The sequence below is a fragment of the Pararge aegeria genome, chromosome 18 (assembly GCF_905163445.1).
Source record: "Pararge aegeria chromosome 18, ilParAegt1.1, whole genome shotgun sequence".
Lineage (NCBI taxonomy): Eukaryota > Metazoa > Arthropoda > Insecta > Lepidoptera > Nymphalidae > Pararge > Pararge aegeria.
The window spans coordinates 10,151,503-10,177,836 of NC_053197.1; the positions used below are offsets into that span (position 1 = coordinate 10,151,503).

General features: G+C 35.5%; 4 non-coding genes across 4 annotated transcripts; 3 read left to right on the plus strand and 1 right to left on the minus strand.

Moving 5' to 3' along the window:
- Positions 1 to 2,421: 2,421 nt before the first annotated feature.
- Positions 2,422 to 2,493, plus strand: Trnam-cau. The gene has a single exon. It is a non-coding gene; the product is annotated as a tRNA-Met (tRNA).
- A 2,955-nt stretch (positions 2,494 to 5,448) lies between these two features.
- Positions 5,449 to 5,520, minus strand: Trnam-cau. The gene has a single exon. It is a non-coding gene; the product is annotated as a tRNA-Met (tRNA).
- Positions 5,521 to 7,430: 1,910 nt separating this feature from the next.
- On the plus strand, positions 7,431 to 7,502 carry Trnam-cau. The gene has a single exon. It is a non-coding gene; the product is annotated as a tRNA-Met (tRNA).
- A 279-nt stretch (positions 7,503 to 7,781) lies between these two features.
- Positions 7,782 to 7,853, plus strand: Trnam-cau. Its single transcript has one exon. It is a non-coding gene; the product is annotated as a tRNA-Met (tRNA).
- The last annotated feature ends 18,481 nt before the right edge of the window (positions 7,854 to 26,334 follow it).

Consider the following 26,334-nt stretch of genomic DNA (forward strand, 5'->3'; position numbering starts at 1 on the left):
AATCGTAAAAGTTTCTTCTGATAATCATAATATCAATTTACCATTTAAATTAATTAGTCTTTTTGTGTGTTGGCTAATAATTTATGAGTACAAACAAAGGTTTCATTCGGGTCGAGCTTAGAGATATTATCGGTTGTCTATATGCTCAAATTTCTAAAGAAATCGTTTGACAGAGCATACAAAAAAAAAGCAAAAGTGAGACCATTCTTGGGTGTAACTTGATATTGCTCATTCGGTGGTTTTCCGGCTGTTTGGGTATAAGATTACAAGCAATTTATTTCAATATGGCAATTGAATTTACGAACAGCACTCAAACAGTTTAAGGAGCGTATTTTATGGGTTTATGTGTTTTATTTTGTTTGCAATCTCCTTCAACGGGAGTCAAATGATATATATTCATATTTGGAAACGAAAAGTGTGTGTGTAAATTTTGTATGATAAGAATAAACTGCTTCATCATCATCTCCAGAAGAGTATTTTTTTTAATTTTGTATCAGTTATTGCGAATAACTAAATTTGCTCCCCGAGGCGTGGGCTTGGAAATGGTTAGAATCTTGACAAAAACTCACCTACTTAAAAGATTTTGTTAGACCCAAGAATTATTTACTAGGCTAAGAAGGCCAACCTGCTACTTGGTACTCAGTTTTACATAAGTGTAAATATTTCGCAAATAACTTTTTGAAATAATCTTATTTAATCATATATCACTAAAACAACACAAAACCCAGAAAGTTATGAAGTAGTCTTTATACCTTACTAAAAACTGGTGCTTCTACTGCACTATGGAAATTGGTATTACTAAAATTGTATATTGTTTGTTTTCTTATGCTTCGTGAACTCATCTCCCAATTTCTCGTTTTACGAGGATTATCATAACATAGTCGGAGCTTAAATTGTAAAATGCTGTTATTATACAGAACCAACTCTGCTCAAAATCGATTAACACAAAATCGAAACACAAAAAAGTCATAATTTGACTTGTGCGTTGTGTCAGATATTATATTTAACACATACCCCAAATAGTTTTCTGCGCGACACCGTACCTAGCCTGGTAACTAGCCAAAGCCAGACCACTATACAGGCCAAACCAGAGAAAAAAAAGTTTCCCTGACGGGAAACGAATCGGAGACCTTCAATTTAGAACCACAGCGCTTACCATTGCGCCAGGAAGGTCATTTTAGTTTTATGTTACGAGACTAGAAAATCTCTTTAACAAATTTCATATTTCTGGCTGCTGCGGTGTAGCTATATAAAATTCACTTATCCTGTCTAGACTTTGCTATTAATATTACAGACACATATATGACGTCCATAAAAATATGACACCTGTTATCTAACACAAAGTATTAGTATGCCCACCTACTTATCTACCAACTATTCTCCTATGATAAGTAGGTGCTATTTTCTAGTAAATTTTTGGTTATATATTACAATTTACTCTAAATTAAGTTAAAATTCAATTACATTTTATCTTAGCCGTCCTTAACGTTTTTCTCCGTTTCCTCGATTATCTATATCGTTACAATTATCGATGGCTTGCGGACGGCAGATTGCAATCTCCGTTGGGTTGGTTTAATCCATAGATTTATGGCCCCGACTACCACACTTTAATCCGTTCCTTAAGAAAAACTAAATTACTTTACTGAACTTTTGTAATACGATTTTGGAACCGGGTTTGCAAACTCGGGAAACCTAATTCCAGAGATGAAACTTCTGAGATTTGGGTTAGATAAGAATTGTTTCATACATAGACTTTGGGAATGTCACAACTTCATAATTATACTAGTGAATACATATAAGACACCTTACTGGCGCAACTTTTTATACCACACCAGTTATTGCCCGCGACTTCATGCGCAGTTTTTTTGGTTTTTCATTAATCCTGGAAACCTTTCGCATTTATAATATTAAGTAGGATTTAAAGATAGTTTTTATTTTTGGTTTTATATAGTTATTTATATAGGTATTTGGTTTTGTATATTATTAAAATTGACACTTATTATGATAGTACTTTTCTGAGTTATGAGGTTTTTGAAGTAATTAAAATATCACTTGCTTGCTAAAATATTACTTGCTACTTGAAAACATCGTAAGGGAACCTTCATGCCTTAGAGTTCTCGATTATGTTCTCAAAGGTGTGTGGAGTTCACCAATCTGCACCAGGCCAGCGTGGTGGACTACGGCCTTACCTTCACATTGTGGGAGGAAACCCGTGCCCTGTGGTGGGCCGGTAATGGATTGATATGATGATCACGATGATAGTGTTTTGATTTTAGCTGACAGCAAATTATTACACCTTTTTATTACACACATCTCTGTTGTTAGCATGAATTTCACAATAATTATTGTTGCATTTCAGTGTTAAGTTTTTATTAGCTCTCCACATTATTGTTACGACAAATTTCGACAATAGCTTACACAAGCAGAGTGGCGCAGTGGAAGCGTGCTGGGCCCATAACCCAGAGGTCCGTGGATCGAAACCATGCTCTGCTATTATTGGTAGTCGCATTTTTTTCTTCATCATAATATTTCGGTATATACAATATTTTTATTATGTCTAGTAACTTAGATTTACTTGGTATAGGATTTCATACAAGCAGAGGGTCTCAGTAGAAGCCTGCTGGGCCCATAACCCAGAGGTCCGTAAATTGAAACCATGCTCTGTATGCATGAATAACTCAATTCTAGCAGTTATTTTCCTGTTCTCAGTTATAACTGACGTAGACTCTCAGTAGTTCATCGATGTAGTGCATTATGGACAGCAATTTTATAAGAATTTAATATTTTCTTGTCCAGTTAAATTAAAATAATGCATTATATTTTCAAACTAGAACTCTTATCTATTAACTTCAAATAGGCATACATTCTCACCACTTTGGGTTATAAAAGTGCTAATAGGATTCATTAACTTAAGTCGGTTAAAGTTTGCTTTCTTACTTATTGCTAATTAACACACCTTGCATTTATCCGGTAAAACATCTTCCCATTCTTATTAGTACACTAGAAATACCCGTTATTCGCTTTCGTCAGCGGAGAGCTTTGCGAACTAGATGCTATCATCATCATCATCATCATCAGCCATTGTGCGTCCACTGCTGAACATAGGCCTCTTTCAAGCAGCGCCAACTTTTAGGGGCCTATTTTTTGGTTGTGCTACTCATAAGGATAATGCCCTAATCACCACGCTGGGCAGGCGGGTTGGTGATCGCAGCACTAGACTTGATTGCGCTGATATCGCTGCTGCCCGACATCGGCAACTGTCATTTTTTCAAGTCTAGCTAGTTTAGTTTAATGGTTATCCCGCCACTAGTCGGCCGCCAGAGCCTCGTTCGTCAGTCAGCAGGTGGTACCACGAGCAGGTGAGGTTGGCATTTGGAGTGTCTAGATGAAAGTGCACTCCCTTACCTCCCCCTAGATGCTATATCTAACAATTATTCATTCATATATCCCGAAGGTCTATAATCGCGTAGGATGTATTCATTAAGTCTGTGATTTCAATATTTGAATGCTAAAATGCTGAACCATGCTTACTCGTAATTCACTAGTAACCCAGTAGTTCAACGATTCTACTGAGCAGTTATTATTTTTGTGCATCATCATCATCATTTCAACCAATGGACGTCCACTGCTGGACATAGGTCTTTTGTAGGGAGATCCACAATCCACGGTCCTGGGCCGCTTGCCTCCAGCGGCTCCCAGCGACTCGCCTGATGTCATCTGACCACCGCGTTGGTGGCCGGCCTACGCTGCGTTTACCGGTGCGGGTTGTATTTTTGTGGGAAAATGAAAATGTAAAAAGGCCAAATATTATTTAATTTAAATGAATGGTATACAGTAAGTCATATCACAAAGTTATGTAGATGAAGAAAGAACCTGCATCTATTACCATTAGTATTCAAATTAACATAAGTATTTAAAACGGTTTTTTTCAATTGTTTCTTTAAAAAAAATCATAGATTGGTTATATTTTAATTATATTATGTACTTTTGATGTATTTGTGTACCTACACTAGTTTATGTATTAGTATGTAGTTATTCGCATGTATGTATTTTAAAATTTGTACCACCATCAGTCTATTCTCCTCTTCTTTTTTTTCCAAATTCAAAGGTTGCCTGGAAGAGATCGCTATTATGCGATAAGGCCGCCTTTTGTATTCTACTTCTTTCGATATGTTTCTGTTTTTATTATATTTTATATATGTTAATGTTTTGGTATACAAATAAAGAGTTTAAAAATAATAATAATATTTTGTCGAATATTTTAAGCAAGAATATAGCCCGACTGTCTTTAAAAGTGCGTCTCGTAATCAGAAATCTTTTGATCTATTTAAGGGACGAAATATTATGGATTCGCTATAAAAGTGTTGTTTGATACTAAAAACTTCCTTTCATGTCTTTATAATAAAAAAAATTGAGGATTGGGTTCACATTTTTAGATCTTTTATGACAAACAAGCTTGAAACTGCGTTTAGGCTATACTTTAATGGCAGGTAGCTATTGTTGTACTGTAAGATAGTACGTACATACGTATTTTATGTTGAGTTTGAGTAGTCATACCAATTTTTTTTTACAAATAATATCGTATACATTTATGAATATTGTATTTCGTGACTTTTGTGCCTTAAAAAATATGAATACAATTTTAAAAATTCTTATTCGAAAATTAAAGCTAAGAAAATTACTCTCGCAAATCGCTCTCGCAACACGCTGTATACAAACAAAATATCGGTTATTATTCACGATGTAGTGCAATTTGATTCCGACGTCGACAAGACCGCCGCTTATGATGTTAAATTGTGAATAAAATGGGGCGTGATTTATTTGAGACGCCAAAATATTCGCACGTGTAATATTTTTGAAGGGAAGTGAGTTGTGAAATGAGATCTGAGAATTATGTATTCCTTTTTCATTATTGTGTAAGTGTATTTCATTATTTATTTCTGTACAAACGCATAAAAGCGTCCATAGATCAATTAATACTTCTAACAAAAAAAAATCACTGCTTTTACCCAAAGTTACTTATTTTTTGCTCTTCTGTTGGTGTTTATCTACCGCTTGCCTCGGAAACAAAGCAAGCTGTTTTATTATCCTTACCAGTAATGTGCATTTTAAAACTTGTGTAGGTACTATAATATTATAGTCGTTGATTGCTACGAGTGCTAGCATGGAGAGTCTTAAAGTATAAATCTTACACAGGTCTGCTGTTATAAATTACTTGAAAAATAACTATCAAAAATAAACATAACCACAATGCAAAATAGTAGCCAGGTTTGAACAATTAGCATGGTGTCGATTCACGAACCTCTGGGTTATGGGCCCAGCACGTTTCCACTGCGCCACTCTGCTTAGGTTAGTTCATTGCCATTAGGGACTACGTAAAAATTAAAAGAGCCTTTCAAAATTATTATGCAGATCAAATTAATGCAAAATTATTGTTACTATCAACATTAGCAGAGCATGGTTTCGATCCACGGACCTCTGGGTTATGGGCCCAGCACGCTTCCACTGCGCCACTCTGCTTATGTAGGATGCTTGCCAAATTAAAGAGCACGTCAAAGTATTTGTACTTAAAAATTGTACATAATACAAAACTGACGCAAAAAAAATATGACTACCAACATTAGCAGAGCATGGTTTCGATCCACGGACTTCTGGGTTATGGGCCCAACACGCTTCCACTGCGCCACTCTGCTTATGTAGAATGCTTGCCAAATTAAAGAGCACGTCTAAGTTTTTGTACTTAAAAATTGTACATTATACCAAACTGACGCAAAATAAATATGACTACCAACATTAGCAGAGCATGGATTCGATCTATGGACCTCTGGGTTATGGGCCCAGCACGATTCCACTGCGTCACTCTGCTTTTGTAAGATCCTTGCTTAACTATCGAATATTATAATTACTAGACAGTTACAAAATTATTGCATATAATATTTAAATTACGCAAAATAAATGTGACAGTTCCAAAATTATAATACATACGAAATTAATGAAAAATTATTGTGACTATCCACGTTAGCAGAGCATGGTTTCGATCCACGGACCTCTGGGTTATGGACCCACCATAGTTACCACGCTACCGACAAAGACGTGCTGCTGAGCGATTTAGTGTTCCGGCCCGATGTTGCGTGGAAACCGATAAGAGCTATGACTAAAAATATAAGTAAGTGCGTTTCAAACAAGTACCTTAATGTAGAATTATAAGAAGTGTTTGGTTTTAACTAGGTTCCTTTTTGTTCAGAGCCTAGCAAACTTCTATGTAGTCACTACAATCATTTTGCTTGGAAAATTGTCATCGATCATAAAATGATCACTAATTCATTTTTATTTAAATTAAAACCCCCATCAATGGTGCTAAATTAATTAAAAAAATAAAAGATTTAAAAAGCATAATTTATCCTGTACCTGAATAATTGTTAACTTATTAATTTTAAATCCGTTCCTAAAATTTTAACATAGGTACCTCTAACTCTTATTTAATAAGTATTTCAAACGATGTTATCTTTTCTTAAGGCAAAATTATTAATACATCCATTGTTTAAGGAACTTGAAAGTAACAAAAACTTAGACAACAAAGAAAGGTAATTGATCCTTTTACAAAAATAATTTTGGCATTGTTAGTTAAATAACAAAAGGGTTGTTTGAAATAGAATAGCAGTGGCAAACCAATTACCAACTGCCTTTTGTTTAAGGTATATAGTAGCTTAAAGTTATTATTTTGTACATCTGCCAATTTCGTGGTCCAATAAGTTTGATGAATATGCGGTTGGTCCCAGTAAATATTAATTGTTTGATAAAAATACCTTCCCTGCAAATGCGAGTGTTCATCAAAACTGCGCTTTGTTAAATATTGATAGCAAAATATCAATTTTTATCCTCGGCCTATATATAAAAGGTTCTCAAAACCAATCAATATATGCTTAAAATTAAAATTAAGAATCTTTTCGAAGCTTGATGTCGGTGTATCAGTACGAGCTTTACTGTCCCATTGCTGGTCTCAAATTTATGAAATACTAATCTTTTAACTTAAAATGACATATAAAAGTATTCTATACCTGCGTAAATAACTTTACCTTTTCCCACCTAAACCACTGAATTGTTTCAGCTAAATTGAGCAAGTAAAGTAGCTTGAAGAAACGACTTAAATTAACCAAACATAATGCCAAATTACACTCCTCAAAATCTAGGAATTCTTATACGTTTAATTATTTATATTAATTTTAACGAACATGCCATGTTTTGCTTACACAAAGCAGAGTGGCGTAGTGGAAGTGTAATGCGTCCATAATACTGAGGTGCGTTAAAATAAACCATGCTCTGCTAATAATAACATCCTCTTATTAATTTGCATAAATTTTATTTCTAGAAAAATTTTTGAACTGTCTTATAACTTTTACGTAATCTGTAGTTTAGCAAGAACCAATAACAGCAGAGTGGCGCAGTGGAAGCGTGCTGGGCCCATAACCCAGAGGTCCGTGGATCGAAACCATGCTCTGCTAATGTTGGTGGTCACAATTTTTTTCCTTCAATATAATATTATATACGTTAATTTTATAACTGTCTAATAACTTCAATATACTACTTTAGCAAGAATCTAACACAAGCAGAGTGACGCAATGAAAGCGTGCTGAGCCTATAACCCGTGGATCGAAAACATGCTTTACTTATATTGATAGTCGCAATAATTTTGCATTTATTTGACCTGCAAAGCTACATAATAATCTTGGAAATGTCTTTTAACTTTTACCTAGTCCTTAAATTGGCAAGAATCTAACATAAGCAGAGTGGCGCAGTGGAAGCGTGCTGGGCCCATAACTCAGAGGTCCGTGGATCGAAACCATGCTCTGCTAATATTGGTAATAACATTTTGTGTTCTTCAGTATAATATTACGTACGTTAATTTTATAACTGGCTTCATTCTTACACAAGCATTGTGGCGTAATGGAAGCGTGCTGTGCCAATAAACCACAGGTCCGTGGATCGAAACTACTCTCTACTAATATTGATATTAGTAATAATTTTGCATTAATTTGACCTGCATAATAATTTTGGAAATGTCTTTTAATATTTACGTAATCCATAATTTGGCTAGGATCTAACACAAGCAGAGTGAGATGAGATTTGCATCTTTATGTTACTGCTGGTTAGAACTGTCATTGTCATGGATATAATCCATATATTTATTATTGACAAGGCGGCGTCTTTTATGTTAACTAAAGTGAACTGGTATTTCCTGTAGTAAGCATTTTAATCATTTCAACGTAATTTTGTTTACGATACCCGTCTGCATAGATACAATAGGATTACGCAACCTATTTCAAAGAAGTAATAGTTTAAGCATATTTGCTCGATTTAGGCTTTTATTGTGTTTAAACCGATTCCTGCGATTTATTTTTTCTCGTCCCACCCGTAAAGAGCGGCCACATTGCGCCAGGAGACCGTAATTATTGAAATGTCTGGGCTTCAGACCACCCGCGACATACAGATAAGTAGTTGAGAAAGCATTTTTTGCGTTAATCCAAACGCATACATACGACCACAAAAGATAAGCAGCTATAGGACAACTTAACATGACTCATAAATTTTCAAAACAATTTAGGAATAAGATAGGTACATTTTAGACCGTACTTTAGTATCAAAGTAGGTATAAACCTAACCTAACCTAACCTAACCTAACATAAGGTATAATAAAGTAGGTTTTTTATTAATTTCTCAAGTAAGTTATGAGAAAATAATTTGCGGAAGAAGTTGCGGGTAACTGCTACTATATCGATTCTGTACTTTTAATTCTACGTTTTCTTGTTCTACATTTATTATCGCACACTAATCTCAATGACTCTTTTTTTTCAAAAGTCCCTACTCTTTAAAAACGGGTCATATATTTGTTGCTAATGCATTTTGTTTGGCTACATTTTGAGGAAAAACTTATTAATCGGCTTAGTTTGTAAACTATAGCGGTGATAGCCTAGTAGTTAGCTTCGGTCTCTTACAGGGTGACCGAGTTCGATCACCGGCGCGCACTTATAACTTTTCGGAGTTATGTGTGTTCTTAATTTAAGAAAGTACAATATAAATTGTTTTAACGGTGAAAGCAAACATCGAGAAGAAACCTGTATGCCTGAGAATTCGCAATAGAGTTCTCAAAGGTACCAGTCGGTGATGTGTTTGTAAAAAAGTTAACTTTAATCGTCATATTTTAAGTGATTTTCTTTTATCATTGACTCGGATGACTAGCAAAAAAAAAAAATCAACATCGCTTCATCCGTTTGGGAGCTACGATGCTACAGACAGACACACACATCGAGCCAAGCATACGAAGCATACACATCAAGCTTATAAATACCATTAAAAATGTGAATAAGAGCTTTATAATCGCTGAGCCCGTATGTTCTGTGATTCGTTGGTGGGCGCAGACGAGACTATTCCAAATATTTTACAAATTGCAAGATTGTTCGAGCGACGCGATGCGACATCACGACGTCGGTAATGTCGATAGATCGATTCCCTGGAAAGTGGTTTACTCTGTAATTGCCTAAAAAGGCTTTTACAATCTCTGATGGAAATGTACCAAATACATATTGTATTTTAGCTTTAGTATAAGAAGTAACAGGTTTTTAGTAAATATTATTTTATAAAAGAGATTAATTTATACGATTATTATTATTATTTATGTTAACATAGCTGTAGTTTTAAATTTGGGAGGTCCCGCGTTCGATTCCCGACTGGGGAAATTTGGAATTTATAACTTTTGAATTTCCTCTGATCTGTTCTGGTACCGATAAAAAGTTATTTAACTTTCCAGTATGTCGCGTACAAATCAATTAGGGGTGTTTATTGAATATTACGAATGTGGTTATCGCCATCATCTCACTACCGTGTAATTCTTATGTAGGTACGCATCAAAAGTGCCACCTATGGGCCTATTTGAATAAAGATATTTTTGACTTTGACTTTGACTTTATAACTGCCATATCCTTCACATGTTAGCTCGTTCCCATCTAAAAAAATCTTACCACAACGTAAGTAGTGCAGTACAGTAGTTTTGAATTTTGAATTTGAAGGGCTAAATTATAGAGGAAATAAAGAATTTTCATAATGTAGGTACTTCGGTAGGTATTTATATGTATAACTGCCTACCAAAGTTGGGGTTATTTTACGAATCTTGATAGGAATGAATTAAATTACTAGTACCTACCGCAAATATTTACAAGACCGCTTTAATAAGAGTTCACTAACTTCGTAAAAAAAACAACGCAATATGAGTATACGCTTTTATAATATGATTCCTAAGGTAATTTTGGACTTACCAATGCATAAGTTTTGCAAAATAAAGAAGGTAAAGTGTTTGAAATTAATGTTACAATATTTTCACTTAAAGAGTTCGCAATAAATCACGTTTTAGTTTAAGGAGAAATATTCACAATTTCCACTTAGGGTTGTAATTTAGCGTACATAAATATTTTTAAGGTGTATTTTTTAAAATAAAATCATTATTTGTTATCGCCTTTTTGTTTTTTCTACACGATATTAATGTAATTTCATTTATTAAAGTTCTGCTATCTATTCAGGTATAAACCTATTTCATATTCAAGTAACGACTGTACGTCAAATTGTTATTTTTTGTATCATTACTGTACTAATCTCACTATGATTACTTAAAAAAAACCTAACTTTTTATAGAATTTAAACTATAGTGAGCAAAGTGTGTTCTTAGTGCTTAACAGACGGCTGTACTCGCGTTTATTTTTTGGAGATTGCCGGAATACTTTTGAACCTATCCGGGTCTCTTAGTCATGAGCTTGTTCGCGTGAGTTCTGCCGTCTTTTAAAAAGTAAAATTAACTTAAGAAATTTAATGATTATGTCTTATTATAAAAACATACCAACTCGATTAGGCTATATTGGCTCATGCATTTACATTCAGGAAACATGCATACCCGACAAACGTTACCTACTTCATTTTTGGTCATGCATTATAAAAATAATTCGATGATCCACAAAATTAAGAACACAAACACCCTCATTCAGCCATTTTTGTATGCAGTGCATTGTTTCCAAAAACAATCAAAACGCCCCGCGCACATCTCACTTAACTTTTTGTTGGTTTACAATATTTTTTACTTTTTCCCATTTTATGTAAACGTTTATAACGTTAAAAGGTAAAATAATTACTGTCAACTGGTAAAAGGTATGAATTGAGTTACTCGTTGTTCGAGAAACACTTCTAAAGTGGAATGGTTTTGATGCTTCATTAGTCGAGTACACGGTGTCTGTTTGTTCTTTATTCTTAGCGATGATCCTAATATTAATAAAAATGTTATATTAAGTTATTCTTATTCAGTAATCTACTTAAGTCATGACATATAACGAAAATTTACTGCCCCCGGCTTTCATCTATCATAACTCTCCGAGAGTGAAAAATTAGTTCAGAAACTCATGAACTAATACAACAACTATAAGTCAAGCCCTAAGGAACGATAAATCTTAGTACACGTACTAGTTTATCGGATACAATATCTGTAATATACATTTGGCAGCGAGTTGATTAGATCTTATAAATAAAAAGGTTTTCGATGCAAGATTTCAATTCCGCGCGCGGAATAAATCAAATAACTCCGCTGTATTTGCCGTCGTTGGCAAATGTGTCTTCATTCATGATGGCGTCCCACCGCATTGGGAAAGTATGGAGTGTTTAGTAATACTTTCTAACTAATTTATGCAAATTGTTCCAATAATCAAATTTAAAGTCTTAGAGTGTAATACTTACGAAGTTTTTAATACCAGTTACCTGACATGTTTAACAACTGCGTTCATAAGGTTTTTTTTAAGAGTTTTGCCGTTGGTGTTAATATACGTGAGGCAATACTCAATTTTTATGGATTTTTGTTTCTTGGTTTTATTTCAAACAAAAACAAACGAACGGATTTGACTAAAACTTGGAAAAGACGTACGTTTTAGGTACCCTGAATTAACATAATATGCTATTTATGATGTGATACAACTATAGTCGGAGGGTAAACCTGATTTTTGGCGTGGCGACACAGGCCGTGGCGTCGCATCGCCACGCTGTATGATAGAATATATGTATAATAAGAAACTTTTCAATTTAAACTTTTTGTATATGAAAACAATAAACGTATATTAAATAAACAGTCATCATTTTAGATGATTGGAGCAGTATGCAGCGTCCCTTTCTGAGTCCGAGGCTGTGGGTTCGATTCCCACAACAGAAAAATGTTTGTTTGATGAATACGAATATTTTTCTGTGGCTGGGTGTTTATCTGTATATAATAAGTATATATGTATATTATTCATTAAAAATATACATAAATTCTTATATATACACAAGCTACGCTAACTTTGGGCCTAGATAGCAATGTGTGTATTGTCCTAGTATATTTATTTATTTATGTAACTGGGTTAAATATGAAGGTGGTCAAAGTTGTTAACTCTGGGCTAGCACCAACTGAAAATTTCTCGATAGACAAACCTAACACATAACTCAATTGTTTGGAATCCGCAATCAAACTCTCAGATCACTAGACTAACGAGGAAGTTATGTCTAGAGTATTCTGATAGCTAGGCAGGGGCTTAAAACAATTTTTCGAGGTCTATGATTTTCAATGCTTACTATTAGAATGAATAGACCGTTCACTTGGTTTACTAATCTCAGATCACATTATGTAGTGATTGAAGTTTGTGCTCTGGAGCTTAGACATAAATACATTTACTCTTACAGCACTCGTTTACAGTGCAAGCCATAGATCTGTGGAATGCGCTCCCAATCGACGTAAGGCAGCCTCAACCACTTGATATATGTAAGAAACCTGTCAAAAATCACAAAATTTTACATTAAAAACGACTTGTAATAGTAATATATTAAAGTTAGTTTATTAGTTTATAATTTTTTTTTAAATATTTATTATATTATGTATTATTTTATTTGTGTAATCTAGTTCAAGTAGGAAAATTCCTGTAAAACTAGTCGTAAGTTGGAAGAAAAAGAAGTATGAAAATTATTACACTGTTAGTGTTCAAGTTTTAGGAACGGAAATTAATCACTCAGTTTTGAGTCTTAATAACATTGATTTAACACGTAACTATCGTCGTTATAATATAAAACTGGATTTAATTATTATTAGAAACACAAACACAATTACAGAAAAAGTAACTAATGAATTAATTAAACTTTTAAAATTAATTTTAGGTCTGTTGTGATAAAAAGGTTTGAGAACATTGTTAGAGTCTAGACGCTTTAATTAAAAACAATATCTAGATACTATTGGTAGCAATGTATAACAAACAAGAGTCCACGAGAGGTTTGCTACCATCGTTTAAAGCAGTATTATTTTAATGTTTTTGACTCTTGTTTCACAATTAAAACCCTTATTTTAGCCTACGCCAAAATCTTACGTATAAAACTATCATTAGGTAATCTAAAGCCTCTAGTTTTCAGAACATCTTTGGTTTAAAGTCATTTAGTTGTAAAAAACGGAACGTAAATATTTTATAACGAAGCCGATTCATAACTTTTTATCCATGACAGACGTGGACAGGTTCGAGTAAAAATAGTCGTCAGTGCAATCGGTACGTAGTGACGGACAATGCATTCATTATTGAGATACACGCGCGTCTGTGCGCCTAGATACCGGCCTGGAAGCGGCTTTCTGTTAACGATTATTCCCCTCTCACCAAAATGAATCCAAACGGTTACACGATTCGCCATTCGACCTATATAATAATATTTTTAACATTGATAAAATTCTTAATTACTTCAATTAAATATAATTTGCTTTAACTGTAAAGGAAAACAGCGTGAGGAAACATAGATTCAGTTCCATAATGTGGTCAAAGGCGCGTGAAGTCTACCGACCTGAACTTGGTGAGAGTGTCTGCAACCTAAGAAGCCCTTCTTATTACTGCGTGGAGACCGTTGCCATGTAATGGGGTGGAAAAAAATTCATATTGACTATGATGATGATAAAAATTTTACAAAGCAAATTTTTTAGCAAACGTACTGTGCGTACTGTAAGCTGAGGAAAAGAACTTCCTTTGTAAAGAGGTTCCTCAACAAAGTTCATACGGTGCCTTTCGTTTACATTGTCTATCTCAGCCTATTAATGTATCACTTCTGAGGATAGACCCTATTCTTCTGTAAAATATAGGGATTTAAATTTACACGTTGCTCGGAAGCGGGTTGGCGGGCTTAAGCGATTATTACTACTTCAACACTGGGTCTGTGTTTTAATACCTGCTTATAAATTCCGCTGCTGATGATATTTACGGTTTATTGTTATTATTAATTTCCCATAATTTTCTATACGAGCGTGGAGTAGACCTTTTGGTAGCGGTTGTAAAAAACGCGACTACGGAAATATATGCATAGCTTTATGTGGATTTAAGAGAACGTACGGGAGAACGTGCGATTTTATTAAAGCTGCACCAAATTTCAGAATTTCGGAACCCACTGTTTAGAAGAAAAAAGATTTGCCGTAACAAAAGTGCACTAGTTCGTGAGGTATCGATTGATTCCTTTTTTTATTGTTTTTCAAGCGCCGATGTTCGGCTGAAGCTTTTCAGTTTTCGGTTAAACATGAGTCGAGACAAGAACTCTTCGTTGAATTGATGCATATGCTATAATAAATAATTAGAAAAAAAATGCTGGCTATCCTTTTGCGTAAATAAGATAGCATGCATGGCTGTTTAGCGTTAAATGCAGCCAGCATTTTTCGCCTCTTCCTACGCATGACTTGTATAGTAATTATTTAGGATTCATCATCATCATATCAACACATTACCGGCCCACTTTAGGGCACAGGTCTCCTCCCACAATGAAGAGGGGTTAAGGCCGTAGTCCACCGCACTGGCCCAGTGTTGGATTGGAGAACAGTATGGAAAACTCTCAGGCATGCAGGTTACCACGTAGTTTTCCTTCACCGTTGAAGCAAGTATTTTAATTGTTTAAAACGCACATGTAAAGTCGAAGTCCTACCCACTGGGCTATTGCCGCTTGTATTTCAGTTTTTCATAGTTAAAGTTATAGTTAAATTTGTAACATATATCTTTCTATATATTATACAAAAATTTATGTAGCCTGGATTCACTGTTAGTGAAAAGATCACCTTTGGTATTTTCTGCGGGTCTACTGGTGATTCTAGAGCTGGCAGTTACTTAGGCGAAAGAATTAGTTTGCTCATTCAAAGGGGCAATGCTGCGAGCATCTTAAGCATCATGCGTCGTTGCGGTAATTGCGAAGACGTTTTAGATCTCATTTTGTTTTATTTTGGTACATAGAATAGAAAAACTTTATTGCAACACAACATAATAGGAAAAGCACAAGGAAAACAGTAATAATAGGTTATTTTAGGTCATTTTTGATTATGCATATACAGGGTAATTTTCTTTTCAGTGCGGATGTTGCACGACTCATTATGCGAAGCATCAGAGAGTGCTTTACGATCGAAAAATTTTTTTCGCCTCATTTCGGCGGCTATTTTTATTATTATAGCCTTGTTAGTTCACGGAATCAAGATATTTTGCATGATATTTGTCGAGATAATTTAATGGAGATTAATTCCATACTTTTAAAAAATTGATTTACTGCAATAGAATTGGACAAAAACACCAAAATAGGTTAAAAAATTTTCCTGTCCGTCATGTGTGAAACCCGAAAACAACTTGTGAAAAAATCTATTATTTGAGTTAAATTTTTTTTTTTAAATTTTAATCGACGATTGTAGGTCACTGAATGCGAATGATTAATTCAGTGTAGTTTAATTGCAATTAATAAAATAAAAAACGAAAACTGCAAGACTGTATATCTATATATATCCATGTAAAATTAACATGGATGGTGATATATCTATATCTATAGATATTATGTACATTTTATTCCACCAGGGGCGCCTGTGCATCACTTTCCTAGTACAGCTTTTTTTTTTTTTTTTTTTCTTTTTATTTTGCACGACTCATGTGTTTTTTTTTCGTTATTTATTGACAAATAATTGGATAGCTATTTTATTAATGAGTCGTGCACTTTTGGATTTTCCAAATTTTTTTTTTAATTTGTCATACAAATTTATGAACATATATTTTTTTTATTTTCATGTTTTTCTTAACGATACAGAAATTCACGATTACAAAAGATTAGTCCCCGGAAAAGATAACCATAGGCAACCTACAATAGCTCTATAAAATAAAGCATAATAATAACTTAAACAATTAAATTTGAAAAACCCATTACTTACCTATGCATGCCACACATTACGATAATTTTTTTTTAATCCACTACAAGTTAGCCTGTGACTGCAATCTCACCTGGTGGTAAGTGATGATGCAGCCTAAGATGGTAGTGGGCCATTATTTATTTAGGTAGATGCCTATTACGAGTAGACATGATTTGTTAATTTTATGCTCGGACATAGTAAAAAAAAAAATCCGCTGTGGTTTCAAAATTATCCTGTATGTTAAAAAATCAACAAAAAATATATGTCGCAGCCGGAAATGAGTACGGACACTAAAATGAAACGCAAACGCGCCAACTAGCGGCTAGCACGCATCAACAGTTTTGGCGCGCTTCAACAGAGTCGTGACGGGGTCTACTGACTAGATTGAGATTATTAATTAGTTGGGACTCAAGGCAGAAAGACGTCGTCACGGAACTGTCCTACGTTTCTCTTAGTGGTTATTATTTTAAAAGTTTGCTATTACGATATTAGTTAAATTCAGTGTAAGAAGTTAAAATCAGTGTTCGAACAAAGCGAGTCAAATTTAAAGGTGTTCTTATTGCACGATACCTGAAAATTGCCCACACGATGTCGGACGGATCAAGTTAAAATCCGCCCGATCCTACATATATATAAAACTAGTTAATGTAAATTATATCGGTATTCGTTAAACAGATAAATTACCATACCTATACTTTCGTAAACCAGGTTTACGAAATTTCAAGTTTATGAAACTGTAGTTTAAAACATGTTACAGCTAAAAATTATTATTCACGAGAAATGCATTCCAACAATTTCCTTTATCTAAAGCACCTATAGTGAATCGCCATTCCATCTGAGAGCTATTGCAGAACAAAACAAAATAAGAGCTAAAGATCAGTATTCAACGACCAAAATAGTGTTGGAGAGTATACAAAACTCTTTGGAATCACTATAGGTATACTATTGTCTGTCTTCGCCATTCAGTAACTCAACGCCGCTCCGTAATCTATTGCTGGAGAAATTCAACAGTTATTAGAAATATATACCTATGTATTAGATTAGGTAGTGAAAGTTTAAGGTGAATACAACAATTTATACTGCACCATTATAATGAAATATTACAAAACCGCAATAAAACCAAATACTTAATAATATAATTTTGTTGAAAATCTTTAAATTTCTAAGGTAAACTGGTTTTAGTTAATTCATGAATGTATGATTTACAAAAATTACTATTAACAATGTAAGATTAATTAAGAAGAAGTTTAAAATAATTTAGCTCAAATTTATTTGTATATACTCGTAAATATCTGTGCTAAACTTAGCTAATAACTAGCTAAATTTAGTGTTCCACATTAATGGTATACTTTTAAAAATAGTCTTTAAACAATGAATTATACTACTTTAAGACCTGACAATAATTTAGTTTTCTCAAAATGTTATTGTAGCAACTTTTCCAAAAATGGTTTATCCGAAGCGCTTGTAGTGAATCGACATTCCATCTGCGAGCTTTCGCAGAACAAAACAAAACAAGAGTTAGAGATCAGCATTCGTCGACCGAAATAGTGTTGGACTGTATTCAAAACTTTTTGGAATCACCCCACTACTTTTTTGTCTATCCATTCAGTAACTCAACGCCTCCCATCAATGAATTGCTAATAAAATACAGATAAGTAAAAATAAAGATTTTTTTTAAATTCTATAATCAGGATCGGCAAGTATCTACCTAAAATAGAAGCTTCATTATAAAATAGTTTTTTTTTGCAACGCCTGCTTTATTTTTTATTTCCAAAACTAAGAGATGATAAATAGTTACATTTAAATCAATGGATGATAACATATAGGTATAATATTATAACGTTACCTATATTACATTCGAGCCTTTCTAACCTATGCAAAAAAAAACTTTTAAAATCGTTGCATTGACATTGATTGTTAGAAGCAACAAACTTTTTTCGCGTAAGTATATAGTAAATAATATAAATAAATAAAAGTATACTTAGTACGCAATAATTGGCATTTAAGCGAAAAATATTATGTATAATTAAACTTGATAAAATACTTAAACCATCCGTAAAAAATATCTTAAGGTTGATGAAAACTCATGAAAATACGTTTAGGACGAGTTAGCGAATAAACAGATAGACCCGGTTTGTGTTACGTTGTTTCATAATAAAGAGAAGAGAAACGCCATCGTATTCACCTTAACTTGCCCGTTTACCAGCCTATATTGGAACGTGATCGTGTTAGTTTTAGAGGTTATTTATTAGCCGTTCGTTCGTCTACTAGCGAATGTTTTTGGAAGTCGGTGTCGTAAAAATGCCATACACGTAATTCTTGAACTAGTATACGCTTTAGTAGGCCCTTCCTTAATATAAATAAGGTATTTAGCCCTTCCTTAATTTTTACGGCGTGATTTCACGATAAACCGATTTGTAAGGCGTCAGAAAAGATACTGTATTTAACAAACTTGTAGCTTTAACTCTACCTTAGATGAAATTATGCATTTCATCACGATCAACCCATTCATTGCTGGGCACACTACAGGGCACGGGTCTCCTCTAAAAATGTGGAGGGCCATAGTCCATCATACTGGCCAAGTGCGAATTGACAGGCTCCACACACCTTTAAGAACGTTATAGAGAACTTATAGGCATGCCGGTTTCCCCACGAATGTTTTCCTTCACCGTTAAAGCAAGTGCAACATTTTAAATTTCATAAGTTAAATTATGCAATAAATAAAATTTATTATATAAAATAAGTACCTAGAATCTAACGACTAAATAACTAAGTAACTATTAAATTTCAAATGATACCCTAAAATTCCTATATTTGTTAAATATCGATCTTGAGAATGTTGTAAATTTCGTAGAATGTAATACGGTATTAGCACCGCGTTAGAATCATTAGGTATATAGAGGTATATTATTTACTTTATTATTAGCCTTTTGGCAACCCACTGCTGGACACATGTCCTATGAAAGTTCTCTCTCATGGGAGAGAGGGTTTTTATATCACACCGCCATCACGCTGCTCCAATACTGGGTGGTGGGCTTATTATTCCGACGTGTTATGATAAACCCTAACTGACGGCTTAACGTGTTCTATGGGACACGGTGATCGATGACACCAATTTCCTAACTCCGGGCTGGTACTGAGTTGTTTTAACTGAAAAACCCAACACTGTAATCGAACCTAAGTCTTTTTTCAATTATTCCACCTAAAGTTAGCTTTCGACTGCAATCTCACCGGTGGTAAGTGCTGATGCAGTAAGTTACCGTCCTAACCTGTTTGTGCAATAACACGCTAATGTACACACGGCATCGTGCCGGACCGCTGAATCACATAACAAGCCACGGCCGAAGGCTCTCAACAGATCACACCAGACTTTAAAGGTTGACTTATACGCGGAAAAAGTCGCGAGAATTAATTCCTGAATAGATCCCGCCTGAGATCTCCACTTATGAGACTACAGCACTAAATTGAAACCTTGAAGAAATATAAAGCCTTACAGCCGTCTAATAAACCCTTGCATTATCTTCGTTTGAAATTAAAACCGCGTATTCAATTACTGGGTTTCGCTCATCTGTAATGAAGTTCTCATTGCAATGTTCACCATTACTCCTTACAATTAGCGTGGGTACCTCTCTGACATTAATTGCTCGAAAGAGAGCAGAGCGGGCGATAAACAAAAGGTAATATAGCCTCGCCTTAATCTGATTCGTATTATTGCGGTTGTAACGCAACATTCCCTGAGATTTATTACAAAAGAGCTGTTAAGAAAGTACTTTAGGTACGAGGACGGCATCGGAGGGTTGGATCTGTAAAATGAAGCGTTAGAATGTTTTAAACGAATACTACTAGAGCTGGCGGTAAAAGTATCCAGGGCTTATCCACTTTTGCTTTTTTAAATTATTAATTTTCAGACCAAGGTTCATGTTTTCCACAACCGTTAATTACGACCGTTATTTATTACAAAAAAAAAGTTTACTGGTACATTACTACTTTATTGTTTATCCTTCTTCTCATATTCCTTTCAAATCACCATAGCTGTTCACTCACTCACACTCATAGTTTTCTTTTACGTTATGTTTTTGCTTTGTTTTTAAATATTCCAAATCATAATTTTACTTAAACATAGCTGTACTTATACACACGACATTAATGCCCTATTTCGCCAAACCTAGCGATCGCCTAATTTAAAGGCCTAATTATTTAGGCGATTAAAGAAAAAAAAAGTTTCAACAACTCTTATTTGGTTAACGGTTGATGAATGCCTAGGAATCTCCTTACATTAGGCGTTACTTAATGACATTTTCGTCGTTAGTGAAAACGGAAATGTAGTTAACATCAATAGCCTATGAACTAACGAAAATGAGTGTAAACAATCAAAAGAGGCCATGCAAGACATTAACACACGACTGACAACAAAACTACTACAACTAAACTGGGGAAAACTAAGGATAGTAGTAGCCATAATAACGGGACGCTACCTACTAAACAGTCCTCTGTGCAGAGTATGCATAAATGCGGATGAAACACCCTCTGACCGAATTATCGACACTGAAACACGTTATGCTCCAATTCCGAGTAGCAGAACAACGTTCAGCATACCTTGGCTCCTCAGCATCACTACCTGAAGCACTCGGCGATCTGTCGTACCAGTGAAACTACTTACGAAGGAAGGTTTATGGCTACAAAGGACAAATACAGGAGAAGAAGAAGCCTATGACAGTTCACTGCTGGCTTCAGGCCTTTCCCAACAGGCCCATAATCACGACGCTGAGCAGACGCTTCTACCCGTTCTCCGTAATCTTCCCTTAGTCGCCTCGCACGACACCCGTGAGAAGTGAACTGCCGTTACCACTAAGTTAATATTTTAACGCTAAATTAAATATTTAACAAACCGTTATATAAAAAATTGCAAAATATTATAAAAAAGATCAGATGCAATCGCATTATGAATTGGGAAATTCGTTAAAATGTTGAATAGATTACTAAGATTTTTTGACTATTTAAATGACATTTTATTAGTATTGCGTTCATTAGTCCCTCACTCTTGTACCATGATTTATCGAGTCGGCTCGATTTAAGAGTATTCGCCTTTGATGCTTACGCGAAAATGTTGCTTCGTGCAAAATGGAATTCTAGTTTCACACGCAACAAATGTAGTCATTATCTGATGAACTTTGCGAGGTACGCCGTTGGGCGGACTATCTAAACATATAGATCCACCAATACTTACAAGTTACAACTGGGGAAATGTTCTTGTTAATATTGCTGCGAAATAAATTGGTGTTATATTTGTTGTGAATTTCGACCACCTGTGGATTTAGCTGGTATGGGTGAATAGTTTGATTAGAGATTTAACGACCTCTCCGGTTTAGTGGTGAGCGCTGTTTTTTAACATAAGTGTTTGAACCCGGGATGGGTTTGATCCCGTTTAGGGCAGTTTGAAAATTTATAATTCCTGAAGTTGGTCAGCTCTGGTGAAAGACTTCAGCCGCATCAAGTTACCGCTTTACTGAAATAATCATTATACCAAGAGATTAGGCGTTCCGATATAATGCCTCGTAAGGAGAGCCAAGTCTTAACTATAAGACTATAATCCCTTGTCATGCAATCAAGGTTACGCAAACGCAAATTGCTAAAATAACATAAGTTTTTCTTCTTGCGGGAACAGCCCAGTAGGCTGTTTTTCACATGAAACTCTTTGTTTACTGTCCAGCCTTCTTACTGTCCTTACTTGTCCACGTTGATGCGCAGTTCAGTGTTTATTAGTCTCTAGCTTAGTTCAAGCGCATGCTTTTCCTCAAATTCGTTGCATCTCGCACGCGTATTAGACACCTAGTCCCATTGTACACAAGTCACAAGCAACCCATACCGGTTGACTAATTTAAGTATCTTAGTTACTACCGCAAAACAATACATAATATTACATATAGTACATAACATAACTATCTTTGTGCAGTATTGCATCGAAAATATTTAGTTGTTTCCTTTCTTGCAATAGTCACCAATATACTGCGGGTATCGTATACTTAAATCTTCTTATGTCCGACGTGCTTAAAAGATTCAAACCTGCGTACAAATCGATAGTCTTATAATTTTTTTTCGAAAAACGACTTCTCATACCCGCACCAGGTGGGAGCGGTTTGAACGAACACATTTCGAAAATTATCTTGAGTAGATTGCGCGCAAATGTCACGTGCAATATAAAAAAAAAGAAAACAATGCCCACTGACAATAAATATTCGAATTTACAAATCATGAAGCTCTTGTAAATATATCGGCCCGGGTGATCGGAATCACATAGTGAGGCCCCCGGGCATAATTACTTCGCGCCCTTTGCGTGACGTGAAACGATTCGTGAACCAGATTGCTCTTTAAATGATTTTGTTAGCCAATACACGGACACTGATATCATTGGTTCATCTTGAATGAGTGTGCATAAAACACTTGTAAACAACCCTTTTACAACTTTGTTTCTTCTCTGGTAAAATGAAACTACTTTTGTAAATTAAGTTCGTATTTAAATAGGGTTTTAAATGGGTATACTTGTTTATAGCGTCCATGCACGGAACTGCGTTTAATTATTTCAAACATGTAAAAGGGAGAATGTTAATGTACGAACCAATAACTAAAACTGTCTTTGAAATTTTTTCAACAACTTTAGGTTTAACTTTCCGACTTAAGAGAAAACTTTCGAACCTGTGGTTAAAAAAAGGTTTATTTTAATTTAACTATTTTTAAGAAAAAACGCTCTAGTTAAAGGCTATATTTTATTTCAGTAGTAATAAAATAACAGCATGGAAAATCGGTATTTATAATACAACGGTTCTTAATTCTATGGTTTCTGCGTAGTATCCCACAGTAGTTTATTTTTTTTTCTTCATTATAGTACGCATAATAGCTAATCCTTAATTTTATCACGACAACCTTGTGTAGATAAATCTTAATCTTTACATCATGTTAGAAAGATAAATCAAGATACGTATTATAGAGACTCGGTCGCCCTCGGAGTCCCTAGAGTGGAACTCGGGGTAACTGGTCAGGGCGGTGGCCCTTTTCAGTGGTATCAACGCCGCCTGCAATGGCGGGGCGCTGGGTTGGAATGGTCCGTGACGTCTTGTCCGAATGATGTCGCGACAGTCCGATTGCGCCTGCGCTGCGTTTTCGTGCGACTAGCCAACTGCGGGGGCCTAGGTAGTCCTGGATTTGCTTGCGCCCGGCGCTCAGCGAGGTCGAGCTCGCCAGTGTGAGTCTGGTGAGCGCCCGTCAGCCAGAGGCGAGGAAGCGGTGTAGAGTCAGGTGAGGTCTGTACGTATTATATTGGCTACCAGCTCCTTATATACTGGCAGTTGTTCGCTTTCTTCGCCCATGTTTATTACGGTTTTTTACAAATCCCGTGGGAACCGTTTCTTTTTCGGAGACAAAAAGCAGCCTAAGTTACTCTCCGTCCTTTCAAGTAACTCTATGCCAAGTCTAAAACAAGGCGATTGGTTACTTTATTAAGGCGTAAAGTAAAGACAAACAACCGAATACGTTTTCGCATTTATAATACTAGTCTGGATTGAATAGAAAAACCTTGAATGAGTCGCAGATGTAAAAAAAAAATTAAGGTGCCTTAAATTATTTCCAAATCAAATTCCTCTCCGAGTAAATAATTAACAAACTGTTTAGTGGGCAGCTACCTTAATAGTTAATTATACAAATAATTAATCGGATAAAAATAAAAGATATCAGGCTGTGTGCATCAGTACCTTCTCACTAACTAGTCGTTCCCTACGGCTTCGGCTGCGTTTGTTTTCGGTTCGAGATAAAAATTGCAACATCAACGAAGAAAAGATACGTAGTTATATATTTTTACATTCTTCGCAAATTGCTATAATTTCTGTTAATACATAGAAAGTTTTGCTGAGCATCCTAATTCCGCCGCCGGGTATAAAACATAGGATCGGGAGCGTATTCCCAAAAACTTATAATGGAGTTAACTTGAGCATAACATGCACTTCGAATGAAATTGTGAGAAATTACGTAAATTATCTCAAATTATCGGAGATTCTGACTGCTGTCTGCTCATCGACGGTGGAACATTATGAGTTGCCGCGGGCTTCCCTCGCGTGACAGGGTATTAATAATTATAATAAGTAATTACTGTGCCCCTGAGTTTTGCACGAAATAAATCTCTATCTTATGTTAACTTGTTTTTATAGCCACCATTTTACAAAAGGTAGCTTGAGAAGATGTTCGTATTTTAAAACCATAAAACAATTATTATTAAAAAGCAAATAAGTGGGTACGAAATCTCATTTTAAAGATTCAACGTGTGGTCTATTGATATCATATAGTTTGGTCCAGATATAAAGTTCATTTTTGTTGTTATTATGTTATAAGATTTTATATAACGGCTCCCTAAGTATAATGTTTTAGTGTGACGCCGTATAGAAACCTATAAATACTACATGGATTTAATAGACGGCCGATTTGCACAGCTTGCTGTGACCTTGCTTTCTGAGTCCAAGCCCGTGGGTTCGATTCCCACTACTGGAAAATGTTTGAGTGATGAGCATGAATGTTTTTCAGTGTCTGGGTGTTTATATGTATATTTTAAGAATTTATGTATATTATTCATAAAAATATTCAATAGCCATCTTAGTAGGTACCCATAACACAAGCTACGCTTACTTTGGGGCTAGATAGCGATGTGTGTGTTGTCGTAGTATATTTATTTATTTAACTGCCATACCCATTTTTGACGGCCAGATGAGATCAGAGTCAAGGGTTTAGTGGAATTTTAAGGGGAATAAAATGTTGTGTAACGCTAATAGAGCTGCGACGCTGTCGCTACGTTGTTGGATAATTTGAATGCGCCCTAATAGAAAATTTTACCAACAATAGATATTAAACTTTTATAATGTGTTAAGACGGCGGTGTTAATACAAACAACAGCTGTCATCAGATTCTTCCGGCCCTCAACCCGTTGCGCGTATAATCATATACTTAGCGAGATTTTGTTACATTCCACGAACACCAACAATGGTATAGACAAACACGTCAGTGTTAGATTAACCCACAAAAGGGAAACAGGAAACCGCCGGTACGTCATACGTATCCCATGAAGCGTAATGATGCTTACGTATTCGTTTAAACAACGAGACAGCTAATGTTTATTATAATTCAGTCAGGGGTGAGTAGGGACTCCGGTGTTCCGTGAGGCATAACCTGCTTGTTCGCTGACGATGGACCCAGTTGGATACCAATTGACGTACAGAGCTGGGCATGTCATTTCTATACTCCTCGGTCTTGTTTCTCTTGTATCTTTAGGCGGCACTCCTACTAAGTCTCCTACATTTTCACGTCATTACTTCGCCTTATTGCGCGTGTTTAGTCTGATAATTAATCAACTACTCATTATTCTTTAACTTTCATCACTATTTAACTGTGCTTTTGAGATGCAGACATACCATGAATTTGACGGCCAATTGGCGCAGTGGGCAGCGACCCTGCTTTCTGAGTCCAAGGCCGTGCGTTCGATTCCCACAACTGGACAATATTTGTGGGATGAACGTGAATGTTTTTCAGTGTCTGGGTGTTTATCTGTATATTATAATTATTTATGTAAAAAAAGTCTTCGAACAGTGCGTGTTGCCAGTGATGACCTATGGCTCTGAAACATGGTCGTTAACTATGGGCCTCATAAGAAGGCTCAGAGTCACTCAGCGGGCGATGGAGAGAGCTATGCTCGGAGTATCTCTACGCGATCAAATCAGAAATGTAGAGATTCGTAGAAGAACCAGAGTTACCGACATAGCTCAACGAGTCGCGAAGCTGAAGTGGCAATGGGCCGGGCACATAGTTCGGAGAAAGGATGGACGTTGGGGTCCCAAGGTGCTGGAATGGCAGCCCCGAACTGGTAAGCGCAGCGTTGGTCGGCCCCCAACGAGGTGGACAGACGATATTAAGCGCGTCGCAGGTAGCCGCTGGATCCAAGCGGCTCAGAACCGTGAACAGAACTTGGAACTCCCTACAAAAGACCTATGTCCAGCAGTGGACGTCTATCGGTTGATGTGATGATGATGATGATGATGATTCATAAAAATTATTCATCAGTTACCCATAAC